A 14,078-nucleotide genomic window follows, 5' to 3' on the forward strand; every position below is an offset into this window, starting at 1 on the left:
TTGCGGTTTTCTGTAACTTCCTCTTTTATTGTAAAGAAGGAAGCCACATCTTTGTATGCTATAAGAAAGTCACAACCTAATCTGTCATGTTCAACTAATTCAATAGAAACTCGCCTGTCATTAATTTTTAAGTCTAAATAATATGAAGGATAAGTGCCGTTTCCTTCAATTGTTTGTATCGTGATGTCGTGTACATAATTTTCATCTATTAAAATATCAGTTCTTACAAGGGATATGTCGGCTTGTGTGTCTAATAGGCCAGTGTAATCTTTTCCCTTGTAGTGAATGTTTAACGTTAAGTTTGTCATTCCTCAAAGAGGAGGTCTGTAGGGAGGTGAGTTATCTTCCCAACAAATTTCTCTGTGCTCGCCGGTGTCGTCGCTGCTGCAGCCTGTTTAACCTCACGTTGGCTGTTCGTTAATCCTGAAGTCTGCGTAGCAAAACCTGTACGCTTGTCACGAAATTTAATTTCGCTAGCCTTGCCTTGCCCATATCTGTCAGGAGTTTTAATGTATTGTCTCAGATTATATCTGGACACTGCACCCTTATTACGAGCTTGCTGTTCAAAGCGTGTATTTTGTTGTGTAGTCTGTGGTGTAGGAGTGTTTTGTCTCTGTGTAGGAGTCTGAAAACTTCTATTATCTCTTTGAAAATTACCTCTTCTGTCCCACTGCTCGTCTCTAGGATAAACTCAGGTAATGTAATTGGTGTAAATAAGTGTGTGCGACTCTCCCCATATTTCGCACCAGAATTAATAGGACCATGTCTGTCCACGCCTGTAGCAATCACAGGCTGTTGTCCCAAAATGACAGTCGCTGCATTATGTGTCAAATTAATGATCGTGTGTATTAACGGATCATATGCCTGTTGTACATACTGATATGTGTTTGGATCAGTTGTGGTGTCTATTGTTAGATAGCAGTATCTTGCCCCAGGTCCCCACGGGCCAAATTGAATTTCAAATGCCAGAGTTTCACCGTCAATCAGATTTCTCTGATACTGATTCCTCATTAAAACATTCAGATCTGCAACTCGTGCAAAATCTGTAACAGCCATGATATACTATATATATATATAATGAAAATTGTACCTTCTCTTTTATAAAGAGGAAATATAGCATACACGTGTACTTTCAAGATTAAATGGGTAACGTCAGATTTATTATACAACTCATGAGTAATTAACCACGTTGGAGCGCCATAATCTGGGTTCAAATCACCTACCTCTCTTTATCAAGTGTCGCCTTATGGTGAGTTATATCCTGCTCTAAGCAGAGAACACAAACCAAGAATGTTGCACTTGAAAAAGCCTCGGCCACACCCTCACATATTATGATATATGAAGGGTATCGTGAGATTATTATTTATAAAGAAAGGGTACTCAGAGTTTGTATAAGAAAAGGTTTATCCTTTATTGTATTACAACAATATTCAGAAATATCAGAAATATCAGAACAAGCTTCTTATAAGCCAATGGCTAACAGTTACAGTATGTTACCAATCCATTCCTAACTATGCAGAGATTATAACTAGATATGCATTGTCAATACTCACAAACCAAAAGATATTACGTCAGGTCAGGTCAGCCAGTCCCAGTCTCATCTGTGTGACTTCACACTTAAGTTCGGTTCTCTTTCTCTCTCTCTCTGATCTAACATGGAGTCGGGCCAACCTAATATAGAGTGTATTAGTTACTGCGTACGTGTGTCACGTGTCATGTGTCCATACTCTGTGGTTTGTGACGTATGATGTTTACGAGTCAGAAATTATAGTTAGTGACGTATGATGTTTATGATCTTAGGACGTACATTTAGTAACTTTATGATATTTCATAAGTTCCCGTTCAAACCACAGCGTGTTTACCGTTATAAGTTCCCCTTTTTATGTCTTTGTAACCTGTCCTAATATCCTGCCACTTCTGAGCAAAACAAGCTATTATTTCTAAGACAAGAAAAACCAGGATTTTAACAATATACTCTAAGCTATACTAGGCCTTACTATGATACTACGTATATAAGTACCTGTGACCTGTATTCATTATGCGTTATATGCCAGAAAATACCTGTAATCCATAACACTACTATTGAAGTATATATAACTACATAAACACTAGCCACCATAGCCATTGTGATATCTCTTGCAAGGAATTATAGATTTAAAACACCCCTTCCTAACCAAGATCTACCAAAGTTATAACACCATAACTATATTAACCTCAATATCCACTCTGGTAGAGCTACACCTCTAGAGTGGCATTATCTCCACCAGAGGTAATTATGAGATCAACATGAACAATCACCAATGCTAATATCCAGAATAAGATACACATATAGGACAAAGAGCCTCAAACACTACATCTCTGGCAAACAACACCTAACGAGAACGAAACGATCAACATATCTATTACTGTTTAACCATAAGGATCAACTAGGTGACTACAGTAGTATACATAGACTTACACATGTCTATTTTTAAACATTGCATATGAATGCGAATAAAATTGATTTTAGATACACCTTTTTTTGTTATCTCTGACAGCGTATAACATAAAGGTCTGCGGTGCGCCATAATAGGGATCTCACTGTATCTGGCTATGGATAGAGACTATAAAACTGTCTAGCATCTATCTCCCTGGCAGCACGCATATTTCAACAGGAGTTAAGAGCAAGGTCCTCTACACACATTCACTATTTTATACACTTGCATTAAATCTGTAATTATTTTCTTGCCAATCTTTTCAGTGCTTTTTTGTTTGTATTTGTTTTGTTATTGAGCTGCACTATGATCTTTTTTCTTTTGTCTTTTTTGTTTTTGTCTTACATGTCTGTTTGTCTTTCCATGAGACTTCATTGAAGATCCCTCTCAGGACTTCTCTCCATTTATATATAAAAATCAGACTTACCTTGGGAATTATCACAGGTCAGGCCGGTGACTACAGGGGAAGGGGGGCAGTGTGCCGGTGGCTGCAGGGGGGGCGGTTGGCTGTAGAGGGGCCGGTTGTTGCACAAGGGGGGCATTACTGGGGGGGGGGGGGCTGGTGGCTGCGGGAGGGCTGTTGCTGCAGGGATGTGGCCGGTGACTACGGTGGGTGGCGATGCTATGGGGGGGCGGCCGGTGGCTGCAGGGGGGGGCGGTTGGCTGTAGAGGGCCGGTTGTTGCACGGGGGGGCATTACTGGGGGGGCGGCTGGTGGCTGCGGGGGGGGTGGCAGTTGGCTGCGGGGGTTTGCGGTGGCTGTGGCGGTGCTGCAGGGGGGCAGTCACTACGGGGGGTGGCGGTGCTTTGGGGGGAGGCGGGGGGGAGGGGGTGGCAGTTGGCTGCGGGGGGTTCCGGTGGCTGTGGCGGTGCTGCAGGGGGCAGTGACTGCTGGGGGTGGCGGTGCTACGGGGGGGCCTGGTGCTGCTTATATAAGAATATGTATATAGGAGTAATGTATATAAGAGTAATGTACTGTAGCAGTAACACAAAGTATTTCTCTTTACCCCTTAAATTCATTAGATATGTAAGAAAGTCTCAGAGTAAAATCCAAACCCGTTCACATCAAAGGCAGATAAACTCAATTCCTTGCCATCTTGGATGGGTGCACCTACCTTGAACTCAAATTGCGAAGAGAACTTTGGAGCCCCAGCAGTACCGGCCGGTACCATGTTATTAATGTGGACTATGGATTTTATACCTGTTGTCTATTGTATATGTTCCACATGTTTTTTTATGATACCAGGCGGGAGTGTTCTGTCCCCTGTATGGGTTTCTTTGCTTATGACTGCAGTTCCCTTTACCCTAGTTGTTACATTGTAACTCCTTCCTGTCTCCGCCTGTTGCCTAGCAACTTCTTCACTTGCCTCTGATTTGGTATGATCCAGAACCCCTGGCTCTTGGTTTCACCCTGCTCTGTTTCCTGCATGTCAGGTCATAGCCCCTTCCTTTTCAAGCCAGCAGCCATTGTGAGTAGATATCCCTCACTGATTACCCCAGAACAAGCATTGTCTTTTTAGCTTCCTCTAATGCTGCTACCCCCAACTTCCCCTTTTGTTTTATGTTGTACTCCAATAAAATCTACAGAGGCTAAAAGGAAGGACTCTGTGTGCATGGAAAAGGGATGAGTTTAACTGCCTGTTTCAACTCACTAAGCCACAGTGAGCTTGGGACAGAACAGTTTTTGCAATTGAATATTGGTTCTTGTAATGAGGCGAATAACTGTCCCTAGTGCTAACCAGTGACATGTACAGTACATAAGAAAGATATGTTGAAGCTGCAGGGATTTGATGGAAGAAAGAAATGTATCTTAGTGAGGTGACCAACAGCATTTCCACATCTAATTCCTAATTCCCCCAGTGAGGTTTGTCAAGGTCAGTATTGTCTGGTCAGGAACTGTTCTGAGGTTGGGTTTTGTCATGGGCTGTGTCACTGTGGTAGCCCCCGCTATATACACAGTAACAAACACTTATACATAAACTGCTTCCCAGCTGACAAGGAAATGTGTTTGTTCCTCTCCAGGGCTTCTGATCCAGACAGAGAAACCTTTAAATAATCTGATAATTACAGTGTTTCTGCGCTGCTCACTCACCACATCCCCAGAGATCTCTGTAGGTCTATTTCTGGAGATAAGTGAGACAAGTTTTGGGACCCAGATTTCCTGTGGTCACACCAGGAAAGATTATATACGGTATGGATGGCAGGTTATATAAAGCCACATCCATCATGCAGAATATATCCTTCAACCATATATAAGTCACACGACTGTGGTTTGAAATATTGTGTTCTGTGCGGTTTCCTGTTACATCCCCAGCAGATGAATGTGACGCTCAGATCCTGTCTGTGATCCTGTACTGTTTGGCTTTGAGACCTTGTGGTTTTTGTCCTGTGTTCTCGCTTCTCCTTCTCACTGTGCCTCTCGCACAGTAATATGTCCCCGTGTCCTCAGGCCTCATATCGGTCACTTGCAGGTAGATTTCATTCTTGGAGTTGTCCCTTGTGATTGTCAGCCGGCTGCGCAGAGACTGGGAGTAGTAGGTGGTCCCATCGAAATTTATTTGTGCCAAATACTCCAGACCTCTCCCGAGGGGCTGACGGACCCAGTGCCACCAGTAACCGCTCAGAGAAGTGGACAATTTACAGGACAGCTGGAGGCTCTGGGAAGGTTTCAGCACTCCGGGGCCGGACTCTGTCAGGGTCACCTGTGACAGGACACCTGAAGGAAACAAGAAGGTAACAGCTGATTTATACAGGACTCAGTCACACAGACCATCAGTATATACAGAGATCATAAATACTCCCTTACATGAGGAGGTGACCAGGAGTAAGAATAACAGTATCAGTGATTTCATATTTTATACAGTGCAGTTATATTCATGTGATAGAGACTTCAGCTTGAGAACTGACCCAGGGAGAGAAGAATAACTGAGGTATTTAAACAGGAAGCCTGGGACTTTCTTTACATGTGAGATGCAAATCAGCCCCCGGGGGTATTTATATCACTGAAAAGAAGAGACAGACGCAGACCCCACATTTATCCCCCTTCTCACCCTTCTCACACAGCACACTCACCCTATTCCTTAATCATAATCACAGCATACACCCCCTGTAATAAGGTGAGGCTGACACAGAGGTGTGTTCAAAGAGTAGAAATTGTGTATTATGAGCGCAGCACCAATAGAGTAAAATATCCAGCTTTATTCTGTGTGCGCAGAACAAAACAATCAACAATATATTTTTCCCTTGGCCAAGACAGGGGAATCTTATTCAGGGTGTTATATTTATACATTTCTGTCACACTGCATCATTCTTATTTTCTAGTATTCTCTGCACATGCTCCCATACCTCCTTCTCCTGTAACTGTATCTTCTTTGTTTAATGTTACCTGCTGCTGGGCCTAGCTGTGTGGGATATATGGGATAAGTCTCTCTGTCCTGTCTTTTATCAGGAACTTCATCTTTATCTTAGTGAGGTGACCAGCAGCATTTCCACATCTAATTCCTAATTCCCCCCAGTGAGGTTTGTCAGGATCTGTATTGTCTGGTCAGGAACTGTCCTGAGGTTGGGTTTTGTCATGGGCTGTGTCACTGTGGTAGCCCCCACTATATACACAGTGACAAACACTTATACATAAACTGCTTACCAGCTGACAAGGAAATGTGTTTGTTCCTCTCCAGGGCTTCTGACCCAGACAGAGAAACCTTTAAATAATCTGATAATGACAGTGTTTCTGCTCTGCTCACTCACCACATCCCCAGAGATCTCTGTTGGTCTATTACATGGAGGTTGGTCTAGTAAAACTTGGCAGTGAGACATGTTTTAGGACCCAGATTTCCTGTGGTTACACCAGGAAGTATTATATATGGCACGCAGGTTATATAAAGCCACATCCAACATGCACATCCTTCAATCAAGTATAGCCCTGATTGGTTTTGGGCAATAGATCTGCCCTCCTCCTTGCAGTAATGCCTAGTAAGGGTAGGTTTGCCAGGAGTAATCATGGGTTTCCCCCACTCAAAGCAGTGAATTGAGTCAGGGAAAGTAGTGTAACAAGGCCTTGTGTCCAATTAGATGCACAGGGGTGATTCCTACTGGACTTGTACTTAAGGCATTGCACTTCCTGTATTTAGGGAGTCTGCCTCTACCTTGAGAGAGGCCAAGTCTACCCGTGAACAGTGTTCATGGCTCTGCATACTGTGTGTCCTCCCCTTGGGGAGCGGTGGGAGACTATTCCTCTCATCCCCTCAGTGAATGAAGGCTGGGAGTGAATGTCCAGGGACATCCTGAGGGTGGAAACCCTGAACGCTGATATCAACTGCTGTGCTACTGAATACAGTGAGAATAAAGGACCTGTGTTTTATTATACCTCTGGCCGGAGAATGAAGTCTATTGGGAAGAGGGTGAAGAGATTCTCCTTCAGAGACTTCTCCCCATACACCTGGGGGCTGCAAGAGATAGAGGCGCTGCACCTGTGAGTACGATTCGGGTAAGACCCCAGAAGCTTGTCCTGTCATTCCTCTATACCATCAGTGGGGGAGAGGAGGGGGGGAGGGGTGGGGAGGGGAAAATCCTGCTCAGCTCAAAATAGACTTGCTAGGGAGGTGCCTCCCCGGAAGAAGTTCCCTTGCTAGGAACGAAACGCGCGTCGGGATGACGTCATAGCGACGTCTAGTGTACTACTGCAGTGTCAAACTCACAGGAGTTTGCTTTCGATTTGTAGGATAGCTTTAAACTTTGATGTGGGCCACCAATGTGGATCCCACTAGCTAGGAACTAGGTATACTAGATCTCCTGCTGGCACTGGATAGCCCAGAGCATATTTACACAGAAGGGTTGTCACGGCACTCTCCCCCCCCCCCCTGGAAGCAGCTGCAGAAACGTGAGTGCAGGTTATCAGTCTGGGGTCCCCTCATGCCCTGTTGTAACAGGCTGACCACGGGGTTTACTCACCTGCACCCACCTCTTAGCAGCGCTCCCATTGATCTATTACCACGGGGGTCCCTTCCAGCCTGGGTTTGCATTCAGCTATCTGTATATACAGCAGTGCTACGTGCCCTACTGCAGCTTTGATACACAGTGCTGTATTACCAATGCTTCCAGTGTCTTTGTGTATCACAATACTTGTGTAGTTTGTACACCAATCACTTCCCTGACAGGGTCATATTTTCTGTTCATCTACTGAATTTATTTCATACAAGTATTATGAGAACCAACAGTAACTCTATTCTACAGTGTATCTAACTAGATAAGACATCATCTGGTCATCTAGATTGATTTCACACCAGAACTGCACAGTACACTATTTAGGTTTTAAAAATATATTTGTTCTGTTTGCTTCTTTCAATTACATTAATAAAAGTTTATTATTTTCATTTAGTAGGGTTGAGTGCATCATATAGGGTTCTTTCCTCTCTCCCCCATACATTCCTCTATACCACCATGCGGGAGACGCAGGGCCCTCTCTTACCAGCTGGTTTGCATCACACTCAACCATGTAACCAGAACAACATTCCCCGAGATAGGCCTATGTGAGATTGGGTGGGGGAAACGGTTACATTTTGAGGCGCTGCTGAGATAAATCAGGACAGGCTTTCAGCAAAGCAGAACTGGAAGATTAAGATGTATACTTCCAGAGCAAGTGTTGATGAAGGAGGGAGTCTAGGTGTAGTCAGGTGGCCCCTGAACCTCGCAAAGCATGACCTAAGACTGGCCTAAAGAGGTGAATAGAGCTGGCAACAGGCTATAGCTGTTCTAGTGCCCTGGGGCGAGTGATCTTAGGATGCCTAAAAGAAGTATACTGGTTACAGAGTTCAGCAATTTCTGGAGAGGGTCTGCAATACTGGAATGCCAAGAGGAGGTGATGCCCAGTGCCGCGGGGGGAGAAGACCTCCCAAAAGCACTACTAGCCGGTAGCCAGTCAGTCACTGTAGAGCACTTGTATTGGACTGTCATCATGTGCGGTGTACATGAGAGTTTTGTCTAGACTGGGGTATGCTGAATTACCACTGAGCAGAAGCTGAAATGGATTGCAGTGTTCACAGGAGAGCGGACCCCCTTCTAAACAGTGAGGGTTGCATTATAGTGAAAGCTGTGGATTCACCAAAGATGGCGCTGCCCAGCAAGGGAGCGCAATGGGTGAAGATGTATGTGGAGCTAAGATTGTGGATGCTATGCCTGATAGTGCACCTCGCGGTGCGAAGAAGCTAAGATGGCGGTTCCCACCGAGTCTGGATTGCGCACGTGCTGCGTGCAAAAGGGTTGTGAGATGAGTACTTGCAAAGATTTGGCTGGGTCTGGTGCGAAAGCTAGAGCCCCGCCTACTGTTTGTGCAGGAAGTGGCGCGAAAGCAGGAGTCGCGCCCCCCTGGATTGTGACTGGCTCAGAGAAGAGTCCACGTCACGAGGTGATATTGAGTGCTCCTCCTCTAACCTCCGCCGGAGGGAGGTAGCACGATGAGAGCCAATCACAGAGTTCTGCCCAAGCGGAAGGAGGAGCAGGATGTGTGCTGTCGTCCCCTTATCTTTGCAGAGCTGGCGACACAGAAGGAGTGAATTGTCGAGCAAGTAAGGTGCAAACCCTAACTTGCCAAAAGCGATGGCTGACTGCACTGTCGCTACTTACCAACTTCCAGGACGCTTCCTGGTTGTTGAGATTGAGGGTCGGGATTTCCTAATGTGTCTGTGCCTGCAATACAGATTACCTGGGGTGACGCCAAGTACCACTGCGCGATGCCAGCAGTGTGGAATATATTATCTCTGGCCAGTAGATCCGTTTCCCACTATAGTTGCTCCGTCTGAGGGACCTCAAGTCACACTCATGGAAGTGGACAGCGTTGAGGTGGCTGCTAACACAGGCCTGTGTGCCATACAGAATGTTCCGGTGCCCAACCTGGTTCCTTGTACCGATCCAGCAGTAGGGTCCGATGCAGCTTTGCCGAAACCTACCCAGAAGGAATGTAGAGTGCTCGAATTGGGGGTGTCGGAATGAGCCCGTTTCGTACCCATAACAGCCCGTGATGACGTGAAGACCCGATGTAGATCACCTGTGGAGGTGCCTTTTGCCATCCTCGTCAGACGACGAGAAGGACAGCGTTTCATCGGTGGTGATGTGCTGGCCAGCGAAACATCCCAGTGGTGAGGCCCCGTCAAGTACACTTACCAGCAAGACATAGAGGATGAGTCTGAAGATTCCCGACAGCAGGCGCTGGTGCGGCCTGAGCCGTGTCGAAGTCCCTCAGCCGTGGCGACTCCCAGTGTGGTGGAGAAGGGACTTGAGACTGCTCCTGAGGACCAGCGGAGAGTTGCGAGCCAGCGGAGTGTTGAGGAACCACCACCCCCTTAGATTTTAAACTAGGATGGAGGGGGGAGGGGAATGAAACAGATAATGAACTAAATAGAATAGAGGAGGGTACAAGGGGTTATGGAGGTAGAATGGGGGTAAGTGGGAGCTTGACAAGCAGCGAGACACCCATAGTAAATACAGATAATACTAGAAATCTTCTAAAGACTAAACCAAGTGGGCGCAGAAAGGAAGGAGCAGATAGGATAATAGTACAGGCTGAAAAAAAACTTCAATGCATGCTTACTAATGCAAGAAGCCTGACAGATAAAATGGGGGAGCTTGAATTAATAGTTGCATGAGAGCAGTATGATATCATAGGCATTACTGAAACATGGTGGGATGAAACTCATGACTGCACAGTTAGTTTAAAGGGTTATTCCCTTTTTCGGAAGGATCGAACAGGGGAGGTGGAGTATGTTTATATGTTAAACCAGATCTAAAACCTATTATAAGGGAAGATGTTTATGAAGGGAATGATGAAAATGTAGAGACTTTGTGGATAGAAATTAGCAGTGGAGGTAAAAGTATAAAGAAAATGTTTGTAGGGATATGCTATAATCCACCAAATATCTGTGAGATTGAGGAAGCTAAAATACTTTTGCAAATGGAGAAGGCATCAAAACATGTTTGCATAATGGGGGATTTTAATTATCCAGACATAGACTGGGGCAATGAGATTAGCATTACAACAAAAGGAAACAGGTTTTTGGGGGTGCTAAAAGACAATTATATCACCCAATATATTGAGGACCCAACCAGGAGAGGGGCAATACTGGATAATATCAAACAATGTAGAAGTAATAACAAATATTCAAGAGCTGGAACATTTGGGTAACAGTGATCATAACATGGTCTCATTTGAAATAATAAATGATCAAAAAACAGATTACTTGGGTTCAACAAAGACCTTAAACTTTAGAAAGGCAGATTTTAATAAACTGAGGTCTAAACTAGTAGTAATACAATGGGATGATGTTTTTGCAGGGAAAATGTAGAAGATAAATGGGCAGTCTTTAAAACATTGTTAGAAAAGCACACTTATCAGTGTATACCCATGGGTAATAAGTATAAAAGAAATAAGTCAAAACCAATGTGGCTAAATAAACAGGTAGGGGAGGAAATGGACAAGAAGAGGAAAGCGTTTAGATTCTTTATGTCAGAAGGGACGGAGACATCGTATCAGAATTATAAGGAATGTAACAAAAATTGCAAAAGGGCAATCAAATTAGCAAAAATGGATAATGAAAAAAGGATTGCAATAGAAAGTAAGGTCAACCCTAAAAAGTTCTTTAAGTACCTTAATAACAAAAAAAGGAGGAAAGAAAATATAGGACCCTTTCAGTGTGAGATGGCTAGGCAGATTATTGGAGATAAGGAAAAAGCAGATGTACAGTATTAAACAAATTCTTTGCCTCTGTGTTTACCATTGAAGAATACATTTCAATAGTAGTGCCGCAGGAGGAACTAGAAAAAGGTTGGTGTATATAGCGCTAAAAATTAATAATACGACAATAGTGAAGTACAATATCTATTAACAATACCGTGATAAAAATTGTTATAGTTAAATAAAATAGAATAGGCAAGGCTGCCAGGAAAAACTAACCCAAACACAGTTAGTGAAACACAAGAAACACAATACAGACCGGCGCCTTAGAGTCCAAATAGTGGGATATATTACAGTCCAATGAATGGTTGGAGATATCCAATAGATGATAATCTAGTCCAGTAAACAGCAGATTCCTCAGCAAGAACAATGATGTGATATGCAGGGAAGACAAGAGAACAAGATCATAGTGTACCAAAATATGGTTAAAACATATAACACATAGACAGACAAGCACATACAACAATAAACATGTAGGCTGACTAATAACAAATAGAATTTAATGAACACAGTAAAATTCAGCAAACTGGTGACGAGCAGATCCAGGATCCGGTTGTGAAAAACCGGAATCCTACTTACAGCAAGTCCTCAGGATATGTACAGATAGGGGAGTAGAGATGATTCAGCGGTGGATGATGGTGGACGCGTGCCACATGTAAACGCCCGCAGGTACCTCCTCAGATTCTTCCGGTATGGGCAGCCCTGCTTCCAGCTCCACGAGATCACCACCGCTCGCAGCCGGAACTACGTCACAGCGGGCGGGACAATCGCCTGCCGCTCGTGGCCGGAAGTGCGTCACTGGGGGCGGGACACCGCTCGAAACCGCCGAATCTCACCGGATCTGTCCTCAAATGACGATCAGAACTCCACTGCTACTCTGGGTACTGCTGCAAACGTCTGCTCCTCTGTCAGTATAGCTGTAAAATGGTTCTAAACGGCCCAACACGTTTCGTGCGCATGCGCACTTCTTCAGGGGGAAGCCACAACCTCCATATTAATGAACAATTGGTTAACTGAGGAAGAAGTTCATAAGCGACTTGAAAAATGAAAGTAAATAAGGCACCTGGCCACGATGGCATACATCCAAGAGTTCTCAAGTAGTTAAGTTCAGTAATAGCCAAACCATTATATTTAATATTCATGGACTCAATTTCCACAGGCTCAGTACCACAAGATTGGCGTAAAGCAGATGTGGTGCCTATATTTAAAAGGGGAGCTAAATCACAACCGGGAATTACAGACCTGTAAGCCTAACTTCAATAGTGGGGAAACTACTTGAAGGTTTAATACGGGATAATATTCAGGAATACCTCATGGAAAACAAAATTATTTGTAATAGTCAGCATGGATTTATGAAGGATAGATCATGCCAAACTAACCTTATTTGTTTCTTTGAGGAGGTAAGTAGGAATTTAGACCAGGGTAATGCAGTTGATGTGGTCTACTTAGATTTTGCAAAGGCTTTTGATACGGTTCCACACGAGGTTGGTGTACAAAATAAAGAAAGTTGAACTCAGTAAAAATATATGCACCTGGATTGAAAACTGGTTAAAGGACAGACAACAGAGGGTTGTCATAAATGGAACTTTTTCAAATTGGGCTAAAGTCGTGAGTGGAGTACCTCAGGTATCGGTACTGGGACCCCTGCTTTTTAACTTGTTATTAATGACCTTAAGGTTGGTATCGAGAGCAAAGTCTCCATCTTTGCTGATGATACTAAATTGTTTAAGGTAGTAGAATCAGAGCAGGATGTAATTTCTCTTCAGAAGGACTTGGAGAGACTGGAAACGTGGGCAGGTAAATGGCAGATGAGTTTTAATACAGATAAATGTAAGGTTATGCATTTGGGATGCAAGAATAAAAAGGAGACTTACAAATTAAATGGGGATAAATTGGGGAAATCCTTGATGGAGAAGGATTTAGGAGTGCTTGTAGACAGCAGGCTTAGCAATAGTGCCCAAAGTCCTGCAGTAGCTGCAAAGGCAAACAAGATTTTATCATGCATTAAACGAGCAATATATGGAAGGGAAGTAAACATAATGATGCCCCTTTATAAAGCATTAGTAAGACCACAACTTGAATATGGAGTACAATTTTGGGCACCAATCCTAAGAAAAAACATTATGGAACTAGAGAGAGTGCAGTGAAGAGCCACCAAATTAATAAAGGGGATGGACAATCTAACTTATGAGGAGAGGCTAGCTAAATTAGACTTATTTACATTAGAAAAGAGGCGTCTAAGAGGGGATATGATAACTATACACAAATATATTTGGGGACAATACAAGGAGCTTTCAAAACAACTATTCATCCCACAGGCAGTACAAAGGACCCAGGGCCATCCCTTAAGGTTGGAGGAAAGGAGACTTCACCAGCAATAATGGAAAAGGTTCTTTACAGTAAGGGCAGTTAAAATGTGGAATTCATTACCCATGAAGACTGTGATGGCAGATACAATAGATTTGTTCAAACAAAGGTTGGACATCTTTTTAGATAGGAAAGGTATACAGGGATATACCAAATAAGTATACATGGGAAGGATGTTGATCCAGGGATTAAATTTGAATAAGCAAGTATAGATATAGGATAAAGTATCTCTTGTCTAAATTTAGCATAGGGTGGACCTGATGTACGTACTTCTTTTTTCAACCTCATCTACTATGTAACTATGTAACTTCCGCCAGGTAAAGATGGAAGAGACCGGAGAGGGAAATCATCCTGAGGCCTACTCACGTGTCTGCGACTACGCCGAACCTCCGACGCCACTTCCGGCAGATGATGCGGTTCCGGCACGGGACCAGGATTTGTACACAGACTCCGCATTGACGACCGATGATGACGTCACTTCCGGATTGTGATGATTCCTTCCCCTTCGTTTCC

Source organism: Ascaphus truei, chromosome 13, assembly GCF_040206685.1.
Source record: "Ascaphus truei isolate aAscTru1 chromosome 13, aAscTru1.hap1, whole genome shotgun sequence".
Taxonomy (NCBI): Eukaryota; Metazoa; Chordata; class Amphibia; order Anura; family Ascaphidae; genus Ascaphus; species Ascaphus truei.